Raw genomic sequence first — 20,677 nt, 5'->3', positions numbered from 1 at the left:
AGTCCGTATCTACTATGGCTTGGATTATTAAACAAGTTTACTTAACTTCAAAGTCCTCTGTAATGTATTCCTTGCTTGCATTTGAAGAGAAATAGTGAGAACCACCTTGCCTGCTCTATCTGAATATGTTTGTGGTCTCTTAACCTTTGTCAAGGAACATATTCATCCAGCCGGACAAGCATTAAATCACTATATGTGAAAATCAGCACCTGATCACTTTATGAATAGGAAAGAAAATTTATTAAGCATCCAGGGTGAAGCAGTCACAGTATTACATGCTTTATATATGCTCTTTCTTCTACAGCTCACTGGAACAGGGCACCAACAGCTCCTGCCTGATCTCACAGAACATTTGTTACTTCCTATAAGAGCTTCTGCAAATTAATTATGCAGAAAACAGAACAAACAGGTGATAAAACTGTAGCAACTTTCTTTCTGTTTTCTTGCTGGCTTTACTGGATCAATTTAAATTACTTTTGATGTCCATAACAGGACAGCAGCAGTTACTTTCGGAGTTTGAAAATTGGACTATGAGTCACTGACTCATTAACAAGTTTTGAAAGAATTTTCATTACAAGTTTACGTGCATTTACAAATGTCAAAAAAGTGCCTGGCAAATGTGAGGCCATAAGTTTGATTCCTGGTACAAAAATTTTTAAAAAGTTAAAAAGGACTTAAGATATATTTTACTGTACTTTTAATAATATCTTCTAATGCTCATTTTCATTTCTGTATTCTAATTGGCTCTTCCTAGTTCTCCATTAGCTTTTATTAGCAAAGGACAGCCTTGTACGTGTAATACAGCATGTCTACCCGCAGTTCCCTTCTCAGAAATAGCAATTCCACTCACTGCAGCATTCATATACCCATGTTAAAATTGTTCATCTTTATTAAAGCTGCTCAAGACATTCTCCAAAGCAAAAGTGTTTAGTGTATTACTTTGCATTCTTTGAACAGACAGCAGCATAGTTTTGACAGCTTATTTTCAACAGCTAAACATGAAGATATTGTAAAACTGTCTGAAGGCATTTAGTCTGGTGTTAATGATCTGTTTTGACTTTTTCTTGTCTACAGTTTCTGATGTTTCTGCTTTAGCTTCTGCTGCTAAAGAAAAGATGACATTTGATAGTTGGGTTCATCCCATGAAATGTTTAATTTAATTACAGATGGTCTGATTTGCTAGATTAAAAGGTCAAGAATTATAAAATTCATTTTGGTGCAGAGATTTGAGAAGGTTATACAGTGCAAAGTTCATACAGTCAAGAGAGACTAGGCTACTTCAGAAACAAGGCAAAATGAAACACCAGGGACTAGTCCCATTGAAGAAGAGACACATCCAAATATATATAAGGAATTGAACATATAACTTATAATCAATATCAACACTGATTTTTGAGAGTTTTGCATGGTGTGATTTGTAAAACAGCAACAAAAAAGACAAAATATATGGAACAAGACTGTCTTTTAAAAATGCCACAGATTGTGTAGAAGTATTAAAAGGACTCCCAGATCACACAGGCAAGAGCTTCATAGGTTCTCCCCCTGTTTACTAGTTCCGCTTTCCACCACTACAAAATCTGCTCGGTTTTTATTATAATGAAATTACTTCAGACTTAAAAAATGAAAAAAAGGCCATGAATTCCAGATAGCTGTTCACTCTCAGCCCACGGAAGATGAGAGACAACGTGAGCCAACATTCCAGAGCAACTTCATTTAAGAACACAAAGTCCCTGAGTGATGAGGCCTATGCTCTGCGACCAGGGTCAGCTTGACCAGCTGACTTTCAAAATCCAAAGCAGCCAAGTGACCACCTCTGTACCAAAGAATGCACAGTCGCTGAGGTCCAGCTGGCTTGAAATGAGTTCAGGACTGAGAGAGTGTTAACAACTGCGCAACGTGTGGGAGAGAGAGAGAGGCAAGCATGGTGCAAGAGAGAGAATCTGAGAGACTCTCGGGATTTGACTTCATCTCATTGATTGTATGTTGATAAAAGGATAAAGGAGAATCAAAATGACTCAGATTCCTGGCTAGAGCCGCTAAAAACAGGTTCACTTCATTAGGCAATACGATGTGAGGGATGTGAGGAACAGCTGGCATTTGAGTGCCATGAAAAAATCTTCAGTTTCCAGGGTTAAACTTGAGGCTGCATCAGCACGTCCAAACATGGGATTTCAGTAGATGGTGAGACGGCACAGGCACACCACACTAGTGAAATCTGATGTCTGCTGACCCATCTTAGCCCTACTTTTTAAAAAAATCTAATTATAAAAATCACTGGATGAAGAGTACAAGGTGAGCTCTGAATACATTTGGCCCTTGCCAAATCTCACTTGAAAAATTAATATAAATTGATTTGGACAGAAGAGCCATTGCATGGATTTAAAACTGGCTCAAAGATTGTAAACAAAAGGTAATCTCAAATAGCAATGCAATCAAAAACTAGTACTCAAGTTTTCTGTGTAACAACAGTATCCAAAGGGCCTCCATGAATCAAGCTTTCGGTTCATCTCTGGTCAATTCACTTATTACCTACAAAAGAATGAAGAGCATACGACAGAGATCACAACACACTCTTGACATGAAAGATGAAAGTGTAATAAAGGCAAAATCACAGCAGGTTAAAAGGATGCTAGAGAAAGTAGAGTTCCTCTTTACCTATAGATTTGCTAACTTTAGTTACCCATAATTGTATATAGTTTGTTACTGTGATTAACTGTAGCCAAATATATTCATGGAAATTTTAAAGAACTCACGTGCATTAAATTGTGTGTCTTTCTGACTAGTGTGATTAAATCCTGCACAGTCCTCCTCCAGCCTGCTTCAGATGAGGACTATTCCTTTCTCCAGTGTATTCATTCATTTTTTACCCACCCATTATTTAGTAGCCATTCAGCTATCAGATTGACAGCCCTTGTATTCAGATATGCTTCTTTTACTTGATAATGTACAAGATTAGATGCAGGCAAATTTTTATACTATATTTTAAAATTTGTATTATTATATTTTTAGTTGTTGCTAATTTTTGTTAGAGCCATTTTAGAAACTAAATTTTATCATAGGTATTTGAGTGTGTGTGTGTGTGTGTGTGTGTGTTTAGCTCTATCCTTATTTCAAGTATCCACTGGGACACTCCCAAACGTGAGGAGAGAGTGTTATAAAGAAGGAAGAAATCGACTAAAATTTACTGATCTGAGAAAATTAAGAGACAATCTTCCCAAACTCAGATGTGTAAAGTACCTACGCAGATAATTATAAAATGTGATTTAATCGACATTTTATCAGCTTCTTAGTTTTATGCTGGTGTGCTAATATTTATCTGTACAAAATAATGACATAATTCAGGGAAAATTCTTACATTTGAAAAGCATTATAAAAATGCTATTTACTCTCAACCTTGCTGCTTTTAAGGCTGTTGATGTGAGCTAATTCGGTTGTAGGTTTCCAGCTGAAAACCATAAAGAGTAAGACTTGGAAGTATTTGTAGTCAGAAAACCCAAGAAAAACAAAAGAAGGAATAAATGATGATACAAACACTGTATTATCTGCACATAGAACCTAGCAAGGTACTTTTCTAATATGAAAAATTAAAAATCCTGTCATGATGAAAATCAGTTAATTAGATGTAGATTACACGTCTATTATGTGCTGAGCAGCCCATTAAATGTTTTGTTGCACGAAAGGAATTGTTCCAAGTATTACTCAAAAAGTTATATGAAAAGTATTTTTCTTGAGCTCAAGAATTCTTGGAGTTTAAAAAGGACCTAAGGCATCACTGATTTTGACCTCTTCATTGTGGACAGGAGTGAGGACCCCCTGCCTTGCTGGTGGTGCCCGGCCTGAGGCCCTGAGCAGTGTCTGCCCAGAGGCTCCCCGTAACTGTGCACCCGGAAGACCCAGAGGAGTCTTTCGCTTCCCATGTGCTTCCATCATGCTGAGTCTCACTTCACCATGGTCCTTCCAGCCAAGCTGGACCGAGTTCAACAGGCGCAGCGCACTCTCACCAGGCATCCACTCTGAAGTCCGACCAAGCCTGCTGACGAGGCTCAGTCGCAGGCTGAAGCACCGCCAATGCCTCTCCCGTGCCAGGATGCACAAAACTCCAGGCCAGCCGTTTGCAGAATTTAGGGGTCACTTAATCCCACAGGGCTTTTCATGCCTGACATCCTTGGCTCCCACCCACAATGCGCACGCCTCTCATCGCCTACGCCCAGCCCACACGTCCTCACCCTGGCACTGCCCTTTCCCCTCCCATGACTCATCCAGCCCATCCCAACGTTTTCCTGCTAGTTCCCAGACGCTGCTCACTGGCTGCCCTGCCTGGACTGTCCCTGACCACGTGCCCCACACGGAGGAAACCAGGAGAACTACTGCCCTCCTCTGCCCAGGCCTGCTTACCACACCACCGAATGGACAGTCTCCCCACTTTTATTCCTTTGTAGCTTTATAGGAATTAAAAGTGGTGTAAATCATCAGTTCATGGGTGGGGGACCTATCACAGTTCTTCAAATGGGTAAGTCATCTCCTTGTTTGCACATCTGCCCGCTGCAATGCCATTTCTCTGAGGACCTGGACTTGGGTTGCTTTCTTCTGACACATAGTGGACTCTTAGCTAAATGAGTATCTGCACTGATCTCCTCTGCGGCAGGAGCAGTGTCTTCCTCTTCCTCATCCCATTACTCCGCTATAAATAACCTCCCTATTCACTCAGATTCTTCACACAGCTCTGCATTCATCTTAAACCCAATTTGTATTACATCTTAAATCTGATTCTCTCCAAAAATGAAAGCTCATTTATGTCCTCTTGAACGAAGGCTGCTGGTTTTCATGGCTGCCTTTAGCTGGAACCTAAAATCAGTCTATTTCTAGAGTCCAATTTTGAGTCAATTGCTTTTGTTCACAGACAAGATTATTGCATAAGTTACGATAGGTAAGTCTTGGAAGTGGTCTATATGAAGAAAATGTGATGTATATGTATATATATCATGAAGTACTATTCTGTCACAGAGAAACACAAACTCAAGGCATTTGTAGGAAAATAGATGTGCCTTGTGACCATAATGTTAAGCAAAATAAATTTGACACATAAGTTAAAACAGGCACAATTTCTCTTATATGAGGAACCCAAAATATAAGTAAATTAAAAAGCACAACAATAGGAATCAAGAGCTAGTTGTAAAAGAGAAGAGGACTAAGAGATGGAGGCAGATGAGAAGGGGAAGTGAATTAAAGAAAAAGAAAAGAAAATTTAGATGTTTTAGGTATGTGTATCAGATTTCCACAAGAAACATACAATTATGTATTGCAAACACATTCAGTAAAAATTAAAATTTTTAAAGCAGATTATTACATGGGTACTCAGCCTTACTTTCCATCAGCCACCTGTTTCCATCTCTTTTCAGATGGTTGTTAGTGGAGCAAAAAGCAACAGACATTTTTTGAGCCTATTTTATTTTTTTTAAAAATGTCTTTTTTTCTTTTCTTTATTTCCTTCTTTTTTTTTCTTTGTAGTAATGGTATTGGGAACTGAACCACACTGAGCTACATCCCAAGTCGTCGTCATCGTCGTGGTCTTCTTCTTCTCCTCCTCCTCCTCCTCCCCCTCCCCCTCTGCTGCCCCTCCCCCTCCCCTCTTCTTCTTCTTCTTTTTCTTCTTCTTCTTCTTCTTTTTCTTTTTCTTCTTCTTCTTTTCTTCTTCTTCTTCTTCTTCTTCTTCTTCTTCTTCTTCTTCTTCTTCTTCTTCTTCTTCTTCTTCTCTTCGTCTTCTTCTTCGTCTTCTTCTTCTTCTTCTTCGAGAAAGGCAGCCTGAATATTACAGAATCAGAAATTGGAAACGATTGCTGTTGTTCAGATTTCAAAAATCAAGACCAAGAAACCGAATCTGGGTGGCACTAACAAAGCTGTTAACAGTTCTCAGATGCAGGGAGACCAAATCAGTGTACAGTGCATCCAACCACAAACTGGAGAGCAGCTCAATTAAGAAAGGTAAAGTTGGGTCAATTAGAAAAGGGAACACACCAGGTATGGTGTGACACACCTGTAGTCCTGAGTACTTGGCAAGCTGAGGCAGAAGGGTTGATCTCAAATTCAAAGCCAGCCTGGAAATCTTAGTGAGAACTTGTCTCAAAATAAAAGAATAAAAAAAGATATATCTCAGTGGTAAAGCACCCTTGGGTTCAATCTCCAATACAAAAAAAGAAAAGAAAAAAGCATAGAAACAAAGTAGGAAAGTAAAACTGTTAAATATAAGTGTCTCAAGAAGACTCTTGTGCTTTAGATATTTGAAAGACTTAAAAAAGAATTAAAGGATCATAGAGGGATAGGAGAGTAGCCAGCCCATAAGGCTAATGTGAGCCAATATAAATGCTCCCTGACCTACTTTTTGTCCTTGCAATAGTATAAAAGGCATGTGCATGCAATATAAAATGTACCTGGAATTTTTTTATTTTGATTTTTCCTGGGCCAGCAGTACACAATATTATATATGATATTAAACTGTAATGGTGGACAGTGGAACTGACACTCTAGCGTACTGTATTGCTCAGCTAGGATGTTCAATAGCAAGGTGTTTCCAACTAACTACATTTTCCATTTACAATGGATTTATTGGAAGTCGAGGAACATGAGTAGTTCTGTCTTTGTTTAGATAATTCTTATCAACTACCTGGACACTGAAACTGAAACTCCTCTTAATTTTCCTTTTCCTCTTACATTATGGAAATAAAAATGGAGATTAACATCAGCATTATATTTAATTAAATATAAAGAACTTTTCAATGTTTTGGAACAAGAACTCACAAACTCTTTTTATAAAGGATCAGAGACAAATTTGGCTGGGTGCAGTAGTGCATGCCTGTAATCTCAGCACTTGCCAGAATGAGGCAGGAGGATCACTGTACGTTTGAGGCCAGCTGGACTACATAAACAAGTTCAAGGTCAGTCCTTACTGCATAGTGAAACCCTGTCTCAAAAAAATAAAAATATAAAATATAAAATAAATAAAGAATAAAGGGTCAGGGACTATATATGTTTGCGGGCTACCCCAGTCTATGATACAGGTGTTCAGTTCTGCTGTTTTGGTATGAATGTAGCCTTAGACAACATGAAATACAATAGGCATATCTGTGTTTCAATAAAACTCTTATAAAAAGAGGCAATGAGTTTGCTAAAACCTGCTCTAGAATTCAGTTGTATTAGACATTGTTCCTTGCAAGTATTAAATCCATATCTAGATTCTAAAATATTTTATATGCATATAAATTTTAATATAAAGTTCTTATAGAAAATACATTTCAATTTGTCAGTAATGTTTCACCTAATATTAAGTGCAAATGAATTTGATTTTAATTTCATCTATTTTTTCATCTAAAGTTAGGTCCTAATTTGCCTTTTTCTATTTCAAATCATAATGATATGAAAAGCAATAAGACCAGTGATTAGAAAAGCATTTCCAAGAGACAAAGATCAGTGAAATACATTTTTTAAAAGGTGATGTTGGGAAGTGTTTTTTTTTCCTGGGTGCCTGTTTCATTTTGTACTATGGCAAAAATAAGAAGCATTTACTCTCTTTTGTGTATAGTTTCCAGTAAGAAATCATTCTCCAATTCTATCCCCTGCTCAGGATGCTAAGTGAACCTGTAGAGACATATTATCTGTGGAGAAGTTCAAGAAGCCAAGTGATCAATTATTTGCCAAAGAAGCAGAATATTGCTTACTTGCCTACAGACCTTGAAAAGAAACAAGAAAAATTAGCAGGGGAAGAACAGAGAAAAAACTGAAAAGGTCTTAGAGTGTTATCAAGCATCTTACAAAACAGTTTAATTTTCTCAGTCCAGATGTAGCAAAAGATAATGAATAAATCATGTTCCTATTTGATAATATGCTCTGTCAGGTTACTATTTTGAGGGAAAACAAGGACTCTGATGCCAAAATGTTTTCCTTTATTTGGTAGCTGTAACTTTTTCAATATTTTCATTTAATTATTAACAATATTTTGTAACCACTTTTCACATATTGAGAGCTAAAAAGGGATCAATTACAGTCATCTTTAAGTTCATTCAATTAGTATTATTGAGTAACTATTACGCACCTAGCAAACATCAAGATGATAGATATAGGAAAAGTAACAAAAATATCTCTTGTCATGGAGCTCATTATTCATTGGACAGAGGCAGAAAATAAACTAGTAGTGTAATAAGTAATACATTCATTTCTATACTTGAGGATGGTAAATGATGAATTCTGAAGGTGAGGACAGGGAACAAAAAGTTAAAATACTTGACTAAGGTCAACATAAGGGTCCTGAGGAGATGAAATTGTGAACACAGACTTAAAATAAAATGTATAAGTTAGCCAAGAACATACTTGGGTGAAGAACAACATATCAGAGAGTGTATACAACTGGAGTTAAAGTCTGAAAATAAAAGTATTTCTGGAAAATGGAAACTTGGTTATAAGCTTGCAACTGGGATAAGACAGGGTGTTACCTTGTAGGGAAGGAGTTCAGGGGTTATAAAATTTTAAGTTGCAGGTAGGATATACTTTGGGCAATTCTAATGTCCCGTTGTGAGTACATTGAACATCCAGTGCAATTTTAAACAAACGTAAGATAAAATCTGACCTATGTTTTAACAGGATCATTTTGGCTTCTATGTTGTGCATTGACTGAAGGAACTTGGTGTCAGATACTGGTACAACAAAGTATCTGAGACTGAGTAATCCATAAAGGACATCAATTTATTTCTTCTAGTTCTAGAGGTAAGAATTCCAAGATCAAGATTTTGGATAAAGGATAATGACAGAAACTATAGCAAAAGTAATTCTTCTGTGTACTTTACCTAAAACATGGACAGAAATTACATGTAAACTGTTCTGCATAGATCTAAAACATCCTGCAAGAGTCTCAAGTATTCATAGGTAGGGGCTTTTAGAAGGTGTTTGGATCAGGAGGCTTTAACTTCATAAAGTAGATTAATCCATTGACAAGATCAGGATGTGCTGGCATTGTCTGGAGATAATGGAAATTTAGAAGGTAAGCCTAGGAGCAGGGGATATAACCCTACAGACTTCATTTTGCCTCCCTTATCTCTGGCTCATTCTCAGTGAAACCAGTCAACTATGCACTGACACCTTGGAAACCACGAACCAAAATAAACCTTTCCTCATTTGATTTTCTCAAGTATTTAGTCATGAGTGCGCGCACACATACACACACACACACACACACACACACACACACACACACACCTACCTGACACACAAAATATTACTTTAAAAAGCATAATGTACTTGGTACATTTGAGTATATGTTTGTTACCTATCAACATGTAGCAAATTAGCTCCAAATCTCACTAGCTTTAAACCAGAGAGTTATAACCTCATACCTTCTGTGAATCCAAAGCCCAGATACATCTTAACTGGATGTTTCTAGATCAGGATATCTCATAAAGCTTCAATCAGTGTGCCCACTGGGCTACGGTCTTCTCAACTGAAGGACAATCTACTTTCAAGCTCACTCCTGAGGACACTGGCTGCCGCAGATCCTCATGGATATTAGTGCTTATTGTGTATGTTTACTCATATAACTACTCAAAATAGAGTGATGGGATTCTTCTAAGACAGGAAAAATGAAAGAAAGAGTGGAAGAGGGAGAAGGAGAAAGAGAGGGAAAGGGGTAGAGGGTGAGGGAAAGAGACAGAGACAGAGATACAGAGACAGAGAAAAATAGCAGAGGAAGGCTTTCTTGATGAAAGAATCTTCTCATCACGTTTTCAAGGAAGTGACGTCACAGCACCTCTACATTCTGTTTGTCAGAAGCCCACACTCTAAGGAAGCAGGTTATTCCACCGGATGATCATTGAGGGCATCTTGGAGACAGCCTATCACAGGATTTTCTGTAGCACAAGAATTAACATCATTGACCCCAAAAAGTACATTAGACTTGTCTAAAGTCTTCAAATACCAGTAATTTTTCACAACTAAGTAAAATCAAAATTCTATTCTATCTGTCATGTTGAATAGCCAATATGCAGTCATTATTCTGAGTACACTCATTACATTATGAATAAGGTTAACTACAAAAATATTGAATTTTAAAAGTTTCATTATTTTCTTTAAAAACAAAAGATTACACCAACAAAGGCTACACTAAAAAAGTATTTTACATGATGCATCCAAATGGTATTTTATCTTCAATTTCTGAATAACTTAATGAAATACTATGTTATTTTCAAATCATTTAAGTATACTGCCAGTTATGATGGTTCATACCTGCAATCCCAGTACTAGGGAGGCTGAGGCAGAAGGATTGCTGTAAATTTGAGGACAACTTGGGCTGAAAATTGAGTTCAAGGCCAGCCTGAACTTCACAGTGAAGTCCTGTCTTAAAATGACAAGAACAAAACAAAACAAATAATAGGTACACTGATGTACTCTTAATTTTTATAGAGAATGATAAAGCAATTAAAACTTAAGGGAAAATTCAGAAGAAAAATATTTCTCTTAAGATTGATATTTTTCATGTTGGAGTGGAGATGAGGAGATTTTTAACCCACCACTTGCTGTGTACATGCAATTCTGTGATGTGTCTATGTACTTCAATGATATCTACATGAAATGTTCTATAGTAAGATAACATATAACCCTTCTTGAAAGATTTTTGTGATTTAAAAAACTTTTAGTACATAGTAAAACATATCTAACATAAAATTTACCACCTTAACCATCTTATTTGTCAAGGTGTAGTTCAGTAGTTATATTTACAATCACATTACTGTGTAGCCAATCTCCAGAACTAGTCCTATCTTGCAAAATAAAACATAAAACTCTACACCTACTGAACACATATTTCTGTGACAGAACTTAGGCCAAACCAAATTGGAAAGATATGGTTATGTGCATACAGATCTTTGCTGCCAGAGATTGTACCTTTTTTATCCTATTTCTGCCTCAGACCCTAGGGCAATACAGATCCTAACTTTTCTCACTAATATTCTAAGTTCCTGACTGAGCCTTATCTATCTGGTTTTAATCTGCTTTGTGTCTTGCTTCTATTAGCTTTATTCACTTGTATAATCCTATTCTCGTTTTTTCTTAAATTCAGGAGTTGAATAATTATTAGAATTTACTATGTACCAAGAACATTATAGTCAAAACAAACAAACTATTCTTGCCCCAGTGGAGCTGACAGGCTAATAGGGGATAAAAAGGCAAATATAGAAAAATGTAATAGAATGTGACAAGTATTATGTAAATGAAATAGTAATTGCTGTAGAGGCGTAAAAAAGACTCTGGAAACCAATTCTACAATGTGAAGGAAGGCTTCCGAGAGCAAGTTTATCTGAGATGTAGATGGTACGGATAATTTATCTAGGGAAACTGTATAGTGATGTGTTGGGAAAATTCAAGATAGAAAAAAAGCTATGCACAGACCTGAAGGGTGGGGGTAGAAATTGAGATGAACTGAGATATCTGAAAATATAAAGTACAGGGTACTTGGAATACTAAAAGGCAAAAAGAAGTATGACAAGGAGTGCCTGCCCAGAAGATAAAGAACTGTGCGAGGCTCGCTAAACAATTTGTACTTTGTCCTGGCTGTAATGAAGAGTCACTGAATACTACTAAGCATAATAGCAATGTATACATTAGAGTTATGTTTTAGAAAAATCACTGTTTGCAGTGTGGAAGATACACTGAAGGGAGACCTTGCTACAGAAAAAGAGACCCTTTGCTCTTAAAAATGATGAACTGAATTGTGTGAATAACAGAGTACATGAAGAAAAAAAAAATGATGGGTTGTTGGCCCATATCTAGGGACCTGAAAGTAAAAGAAAGTAGTCAAGGGAATGTTCAGGATTCTGTTGGTGACCAGTGAGCAATAAGCAAAAAGTCAGAGAAAAGCAAATCTTAGTTCTGCAGCTGTACATTTTAATAGACCCACTGAACATTCAAGAGATATTTGTAACAGAATAAATTTTGAGTTGTAAAATTTAGTAGAGTGGTTGCTCCTAGAAAAATGAGTTCAAGTATTTTCAGCATATAAACAGGGTTACTGACACTGCTAGAGGAAACAGGGAAATATCTCCTAGAAGGTATGTAAATTGAACTAAGATAATTTAATATTGAACCCTAAGAAATACCAGAATTCCAGGATTCCTACAAAGAAATCAGATTCTGTCAGTAATATGGGATAAACAAATTGTGAGGTTAAAGAACAAAAATATATAGTCAATAGTGGAAGGACAGAGAGATCAAACCAAAGAGAGATTTCATTCACTTAGCAGCAAAGAAGTTATACCTGGCTTTGGCAAGCGCTAAAAGCAGAAGAAAGCTGTGTTAAAGCAAGTGGAAGGGCGAGTAGATCTGAGCACTATGGCCAGTGAACATAGACAACTCTTTTATTGTTTGTTTGGTTGGTTTTTTTGGTCTTTTGCCTTCTTATCGGTACCGGGGATCGAACTCATGACTGAGGCAGGCGCTTATGCCTTTGAGCTAAATCTCCAGCCCCAACATAGACAACTCTTGCAAAGTCTTCCTTGTGGAAGAATGCTCAGAAAGCAGTAAAAGTTATTAGACTGAGGGACAAATTTTAGAATATGAGAACATGGGGTATGTTTATGGCCTGATGAGGACAAAGGAAAATAAAACTTAGAGACAAAGGAAAAGCATCCTGAGGAGGCAGGAGACAGGATCTGAACAAAAACATGAGGCTGACTTTCAGACAGGAAAGTAACTTCTTTCTTGGGATTTCTGTGTATAGATTTGGTGACAGGAAGTTGGAGTTCTATTTACACTCTGAACAAACAGGCAAGTATAGGCGAGTAGTTAGAACAACTGAATGAAAGATTTGAGGAAAGAGTGGGGAAAGTTCACTCATTGCTATGGGTTGAATGTCCACTGCAAAATCCACACTGAAATGTAATTGCTCTGTGATGAGATTGGAAAGGGAGGCCTTTAAGAAATGCCAAGGTCATGAAGACATCAGCATTACTGCTGGATTTAGGTCATTATCACGGGAGCTGTTCATTGATAGGAGCCTGGATTTATTATAAAAGTGAGTCTGGTTTCTCTGGATTTTGCTTGCAGAGTTTACCAATCAGCTGTCTCCAGTGTTCTGTTACCATGTGTTGTACTCAGCTATGTATCACACAGTGAGAAGATTTTCATCAGATGGCAGCACCTTGATATGGAATTTAAGATATATTTGCTTTTTAAAACAGCAGATGCTATATTTTGGATCTGAAATGTCCCCCCAAATTGTATTTGTTGAAGGTGTGGTTCCCCAAGGTAGCATGTCAAGAGGTGAGGTCTTTAGAAGGTGATTGAATCATGAAACCTCTCAACTCATCAGTAGATCAATACATTGATGAATTGGTAATTGAATGGGCTGGTAAGAAATGGTATAAACTTAGGGGGCAGGCGCCAGCTGGAGGAAGTAACACATTGGCCGTGTGCTCCAGAAGGCTCTATTTTGTCCCAAATCTATTCCTATCCCTGCTTCTCTCCTTGCTTCTTGCCCAGCATGACACAAAAATATTACCCTACCATGTGCTCCTCACCATGATGCTCTGTTGCACCCCTGGCCCAGAAACAACCCAAGGAAACTTGGACTAAAACTTCTGAAAGTATGAGCCAAAGTAAACCTTTTATCTCCTCCTCTCAGTTTCCGAGGTTTTGTGTTACAGTGATGGAAACCTAACGAATACAACAAAGAAAACATAAAGGAATACATTTATAATATTTAAAGATCTGAATATCTAGTAGTTTTCAAAAGATGGTCTGAAAGTATGACATCTACACCATTAGCTTCAAAGTAATTATGTTAGTCAGCTAATTGGTATTGTGACAAAATATCTAAGAACCCTAAATCAACTGTAAATTACAAAAGACTTATTTTGACTCGGAACTTCAGATATCTCCATTCATGATCTACTAAGGCTATCATTTTGGCCCTGTAGTGATACAGTACATCGTGGTGGGAATATGGCAGGAGAAGCTACTCACGGTCACTAGTAAGCAAAGGGAGGCAAGAAGGGGTCAGGGTCCCAGTGCCCCCTTCACAGATACGTCTCTAGTACCCGATTTTCTCTCTCTCTGCCCCACTACCTCCCATAAGACAATGCCTTGGAAATTAAGCTTATGATGAATACATGGACTTTGGGTGTGCATGTCCAAATGATAGTAGTGATATAGAGAAATAGCTGTCAAACTACCCATAGCAAAACATTTTTTAATTTCTTTTAAGAATATAATTTAAATATTAATCTACTTAATGTGCAAAATATTACTTTTAAAAAAGTGAAGAAAATTCATGAAACAATGCTCAACTCTTAACTATTGAATTTGATAGCCCAAAAAATGTTTACTCTATCAAACTGTTGCAAAAAATTTCTACACGTTTACTCTTTTATGTCTGTATTTATCTTATTATAACCTAGGGTGAGGGACCAGGTCAAAAAAAGCATTCGCATTAGCACTTCATCCAAGATTAGTGGTCTTCATCCAAGTTATCTTTACAAGTTCACTATTAATTTCTGTAGAGACTTTGTTTTTTAGAAAGAGCATTAAACTAAAACGCAAATGAAAATCAATGCCTTTCTCCTTTAAAAAACTTTTAGACGCATTTTCTTTGAATTGCATTATCATTCCAAATCGTGTCTGTAGGTCTCCAGGAGAATGCATGAGTAATGACATAATGAAAAAGAAAGGAGTCCTGGGAGATATGCTGTATCATTGATTTTTAGTCAGAAGTGATATTTATATCCCATTTTCTATCTATTCATTCTAAGCAAGCACAATTCTGCTTGTAATCAGCATCCTGATAACCAAATGGTTGGCGAGATTTCTACGGAAGGCTAGGGTGTTTTCCCCCCTCCTATTTCACAGATCCTCTAAGGAATGTCAAGAAACTACTACAAATTTTAAAATTAAACTAATACATATAAGATTATTCTAGTGATTTATTCCAAGTTTTGAGATAATCTGATTGCCTTCTCACAAAAAGAAGAGGCCAAGTTGGTTTTATAGTACATCTTGTGGTGAAAGCTCAGAAGAGCCTGTAATATTCTAACACTTCAGGGGGTACCTTGTCACTGAGGGGCAGTACTTCCTTTATTTCTAAATATCTTATATCGCAATGTCATCAACTTAACTTCTCGGTCGTATCCTGCAAGGCTTTTCTCACTTGGCAGCAGTCCCTCTGTGTGTAGAGCTGTGATGGCTTGGAATCCTTCCCTTTCCCTCACCTTCTGAATCACTTGTTATCTTCCTAATTAAAGCACCTTTTTTCATTAGCTTATGATGAACTGTGTAGAGTACTGTGGGGCACTTTGTATTAAAAGATCCATTAATGGCAAGCTCATTAGCATATGAGCAAGACTCTCTGGGCCAGTGCGCATGTATCTCCCTCTGTCTGTCTCTCACAATCTAGCTCTCTAGTCTCCTTTTCCCATCTAAATAAAAGGAATTGTTTCAGAATCCACAGTTTTTCCTTATTTATAGCCACCTTGCTGTAGGGAAATAAGGTATGAAAGATAGTGAAGTCATTAAACTGTTAATATTTTTAACACTAAGCTTTATGAAACTGGAATATATTGAATTAAGTAACTAAAAATTTTAAATCTTTCTTTATCTTACGTTAGATAGTTTTAAGACACATTAGAAAAAAACTAGCTAAAAGTACAATGCATGATCAAGAAATACTACAAAAATGAGCTATAGTTAATGTTGTATTTATTCATTTATGAATTACTAAACACTGAGTGTGCTCGTACCCCTGGGGAAACAGCAGTAAACTAAGCGGATAAACTAATACTCTAAAAGATTAGTCTGGAGAGTATTATTAAATAATTCAGCACAGTATACATTGTTCAATAATATAATTTCAGATCCGACATGTTAAAAACAAACTGATTTTATAAAATAATATTAAATTACATTGGTACTCAGTGAACTGGAGTGCTGTGCTTAAAATACAATAGTTACAAAATTCTTTCGAATGCTATCTAGCATCCTATTGGTAAAAAGTATAATTTAATAATACTGTGTTTGATATTCTCAGAAATTTATATGCTCTTTAATTTTCTCATTATGTTTCTAGACATTTTGGACTACAAGTTATATTAAGAAAATGTTGGGATTTGAACATGGCATAATGATTATTTTCCCTGTAAATTTTCATGTTTTTAAGATTTAGTCCTTGAGGAAGTGTTTATTAATAAAGACTTCCTGATAAGTAAAACACAATCACAAATTAAGATATAGCGGCTTTAATCACATATAAGTTTATTTTATTATGTCTATTAGATCATCACTACACATATTTCTCCAACAGAACTACAAGAACATTATGCAAATGAAGTGTTACTTCTGATCAGATATGAATCTGAAGCAGCCAAATTTTCATATCAGGGATTCCATTTTTCTGGCCACCTAGGGAAATAAGCAGCCAGAAATATCTGGCTCGGGCTGGAAGAAAACTAATGCACTAATATTTATTTATGAAAGCATCATATATTCTGCTCTTCCAGGAATTATTGCAGTAAGAATTTCACTGCAGTATACATCAGGTGAAAATAGAAGCTGGGATATTCCAGTACATGGAAAAGTCACAACCTACTACTGAAGAAAAGTTAAAAAATTTTCTCTGAATTTTCAAATATTAAAACACAGTTAGTATAGTCTCCTTTTTTTACTTAAGATATTGGCCTTTAAGCAGAGTAATATATTGTTACATAATCAAATTGTTAATAGGTTAAATGAGCACTTACTGAGGTTTTTCGTGATTAATCAGGGCTCTGAATGCACATTAAATTAATAGTCTTTAGATACACCTGAAAGGGAAAGGCTAAGATAGTTTAATTTTATACATTTCATCTTGCAAAGATTATTCATGCAAATATCCTCAGTGAGCTCACTGTTGTCTGCAAAAGAAGGCTTGCATTTTCTTTTAGAGCTATATAATCAAATGACCCATCAAATTAATTAATGGGATTTTAATCTAGTGCAGCTAGCCTGCTAATTAAGTTGTCAAATGTGTACACAAAGTCTCCACACAAGTTATTTTTAAAAGTCTTTGCAAGTGTATCTGCAGGACTGTGAATGTGTGAAATATCTCTGAAACAATACCCCTGAACCTTGGAGGGAAACACAGCTGGCTGCGCGGAGGGAGAAGCCCTGAGTAGCTGAGAACATGTCTGCAGGAAAGAGATTTTCACTGTGCCCCTTTTGTGTTTTGACTCCAGTGCTACAAGAATACATTAACTATTCAAAAAATGCTTTAATTAAATTTTTGTACAAGATGAAAAGAAGAAAGAGGAACATAAGAAAGAGACAGGCAAGGGATAAAAAAAAAAAAAAAAAAAAACAGTAAGGACAAAAAGAGAATTTGAGAGGGGACCAAGACAGGAGAAACAGAGAAAGGTAGATATTTTATCTAGTCCTGCTGCTAAAAATTACCAGTCTGAAATTTCCTTTCCTTTGTATCTTTTTCTCAAAAAAGTCTAGATACAGCCACATCTTCATCAGCTCTGCCCTGATTGACAATTGCAAAATCGTGTCTTCCCTGACTCTGATGTGATCTACTCCCAGTATCCTCACTCAGCCATCCAACCACAAATCTCTTCTATGGCTCTGCATCATCTGCAGCGGAAATTCCCTGTGTACCTCTCCAGCTCGTCTCCCATTTCCCGCTGGCTCCCACTTGAAACTCTAGCAGCTCTGCTCCACTGCTTGTTTTTCCTTTAAAGGTCTGTGCTATTTTCCTTGCTGCCCATCATGCCGCAGTTCATGTTGTTAATGCCACCTTAAAGATGTGATGGCCTTCGCTTCCATTTATGACATTGCTTTGTAATTATCTGTTTGCATGACTCTTTTCTTTCTTGGACGACATGTTTAAATCACATTACTATCTATGAGCAGAATCCACTATTTGATTTGCCTCATTGCGAATGCTCAATACATATTGACTAACTGGAAATGAGAGTGCCCTCGATGTAACTCTGTGATTCCAAGAAGAGCATTTTGCTTGCTGCTTGTCTAGGTCTTAAATGTAAAGAGAACAATATATCTAAGGAAAGAACTTACCGTGAGATTAGCTATGAGTTAATGATTCTGTTGCACCTAACACTCAAAGGTGTTAATATCTGTGTTGGTTACTTTTCTCTCATTGCTGAGATAAAATACTTGATGCCTAAAATTAAGGAGGGAAAGATTTATTTAGCTCATGGTTTGTGGAGGTTTCAGTCTATAACCAAGATAGGGTGGCACATAGCAGAGGGCAAAGATGGCTGCAGAAGACACCAAAAGCAACAAGAGCAAAAGAGGAGGAACACGTGAAGAGAAGACTCTTTCTGACCCTTATTTTACATGTGGGCCACACTCATTTGTGTGCAGACTTAAGCCCATAATCACAGCATAGGAGCCATGAATCGTTCACACACTCTGGAAGCCTGACCCTGTGACCACATGAGGCTTTGTGGGAGGATACCCAGAAACAAACCATAACACTCTTCCCCTGGCCCCCCAAGGACTCATGCACATCCTTTATACAAAAGACATTTAGTCCATCTCTAAGATCTTCCAAAATCCTAGAAGTCTGAGCATTGCTGAAAAGTCCAAATCCCAAGTCTCCTCCAAGGCATAAGGCAAACTTACCTACAAGCTCCTGTGCAAATGAAAAGTTAAACACTTCCAACATTCAATGGCACAAAATAAATATTACCATTCTAAAAGATACAAACAGAGGAATACCAAAGAATGGAACCTAATCAAGTTCAAAGTCCAGCAGGGAAGACATTGAGTTCTGCAGTTCCATGTGGAACACCTGAAGTAATGTGTTGTAAATTGTAAGCTCCAAAAGGGTTCTGTGATCCCACCCCTATGGCACTTCTGGTGATTGTAGCTCCCAGGGCTTCTCTCTTAGGCCTGATCTGCTCAGTCTTTGCAATTTTCCTTAGATGATCCACATTTGTGGCTTTTCCAAACATCTGGGTTCTCCATTGCACCTTTGGTTTACCCTCACAGCTACACACATTGCCTTCTCAGGGGCACACTGCCTGGACTTCCAAAGCCCTCTTCTGAAATCTGGGTGGAAGCCTTTTAACCTCAGGACTCTTGCATTCTGCCTCCACCTAAAACCAGTAATATGTGGAAGATGCCAAGGTCTGCTGCCAGCTGGAGCAGTAGCCAGGGTTTCTTCTGTCCTGGCTGTAGGAGCTGAGTGCCTGGATTATTGAGCACTCTGAATCTGATTCTGGGGTATTAAAAGAACTCAGAGGAAGATGCTTTTAACATGCTGGCTGTACTACTCAAACTACTATACTGTTAATCTCTCTTATTTTCATCTGCATTGAATTCCTAGCTTATATTTATTCAGCAAATATTAGTCATTTTATTTATCAAAGATAATCCCAGAGCATAAAACTACCCAATCTAAAACTATCATACTTACTATGATTGCCATAACAGTGATCCTTTTATAAGTGTGTCAGTTGATTTATGTGGCTCAAAACATTCAGAGTTAACACTAGTTCAATTCAGGAGCTTTAACAAAAAGGAAGTTGAAGATAACGAAGGTGGTAATGGAGAATCTGCTTTGAAGGACAAGCCATAGGCATAGCAGTTTCTCTCCTGGAACCACCTGTACTTCTCTGAATGAGTATCTGTGACTGCTCTAGGAATATGAGGTGTAGCCAGCAAATGGGTAGAAGCCTTCTAGAGGAATAAAATGATAATTTTCCTTACAGGAAGTAAAATAATAAAATGCAGTAAAGGAAACACTTAAAATATCTCTCAAAAAATGCTAAGTATCATCTTTCTATCTAGAAAATGGGCACACAGGGAAAAAATGAATGCCAACAATTCAACTAAAACCATCAATAATTTTAATTTTTCCTGCAGTTTTAAACCTACTGATTTGTTCTGATTACTCATGTTGTATCTAGAAAATCTTTTTAAAATGTGTTAGTACTGTCAATTGATCTTTGGAAGAAAAAAATGCCAGAAACTCGAAAAATACTGTTATAACATGTTACCCATCTCTAAACAAAGGAGCAACAATTAATTTATCATGCTTTGTTTAGTTTTGCTTTGCTTTATTTTGAAATGCATATGTAGATATTACTAACCATGCAAGTCTGCTGCTTGGTTTGTTGCCAGGAGATGCTAATCATTTTTATAGTTTAAGCAATAATGTTTCATATACACTTACAAACATATGCATTTGACATAAGCAGAGGCAGTAATTAAATGGTTTAAACAGCTTACATTTAAATTTAAATGAAATGTTAATAAACTCTCCCATGACAATAATTTTGACTGATGGTACATTCTTTTCAAATTTGTTTCTGGTAAAACTAGTTTTGAAAGATCTATTGAGAGGTAAGTGACCCTGTTTCCAAGTTTACATTTAATCAGAAGGAGAAAAGTATGGAGGAATGATCTTCGGGTTGGAGAAATAATCTCTGATGTAGGATAAATATTTCATTATTGTAAAACTTTCCTTTTTGGTAGGAGCTTATAAATTTTCAGTGACATTTCTATTTATTTCATTTAATTTCACTATTTAATTAGGTAAAGCCCAGTTTTGCTCATGAGTTTCTGAAGTTCATGAATTACCAAAAAAAAAGAAAAACCCAATGAATTATAAAATAAGTAACTTTACTGAAGTACTGGAAATGTTAGA

General features: G+C 36.8%; 1 long non-coding RNA gene across 3 annotated transcripts; it reads left to right on the top strand.

Moving 5' to 3' along the window:
• Window positions 1-3,967: 3,967 nt before the first annotated feature.
• LOC106027581 (uncharacterized) lies at window positions 3,968-20,304 on the top strand. 3 transcript variants are annotated; one of them, XR_010039376.1, is made up of 4 exons: window positions 3,968-4,510; window positions 5,509-5,982; window positions 6,813-8,754; window positions 17,495-20,304. It is a non-coding gene; the product is annotated as an uncharacterized LOC106027581 (long non-coding RNA). The 3 variants fall into 3 exon arrangements; XR_010039375.1 differs by having other exon boundaries at window positions 5,509-6,932; window positions 8,632-8,754; XR_010039374.1 differs by having other exon boundaries at window positions 5,509-8,754.
• The last annotated feature ends 373 nt before the right edge of the window (window positions 20,305-20,677 follow it).

The sequence above is a fragment of the Cavia porcellus genome, unplaced genomic scaffold (genome assembly GCF_034190915.1).
Source record: "Cavia porcellus strain 051 isolate PalLab524CR breed Dunkin Hartley unplaced genomic scaffold, mCavPor4.1 scaffold_15, whole genome shotgun sequence".
Taxonomy (NCBI): domain Eukaryota; kingdom Metazoa; phylum Chordata; class Mammalia; order Rodentia; family Caviidae; genus Cavia; species Cavia porcellus.
This window is presented reverse-complemented; position numbering and strand designations above follow the sequence as displayed.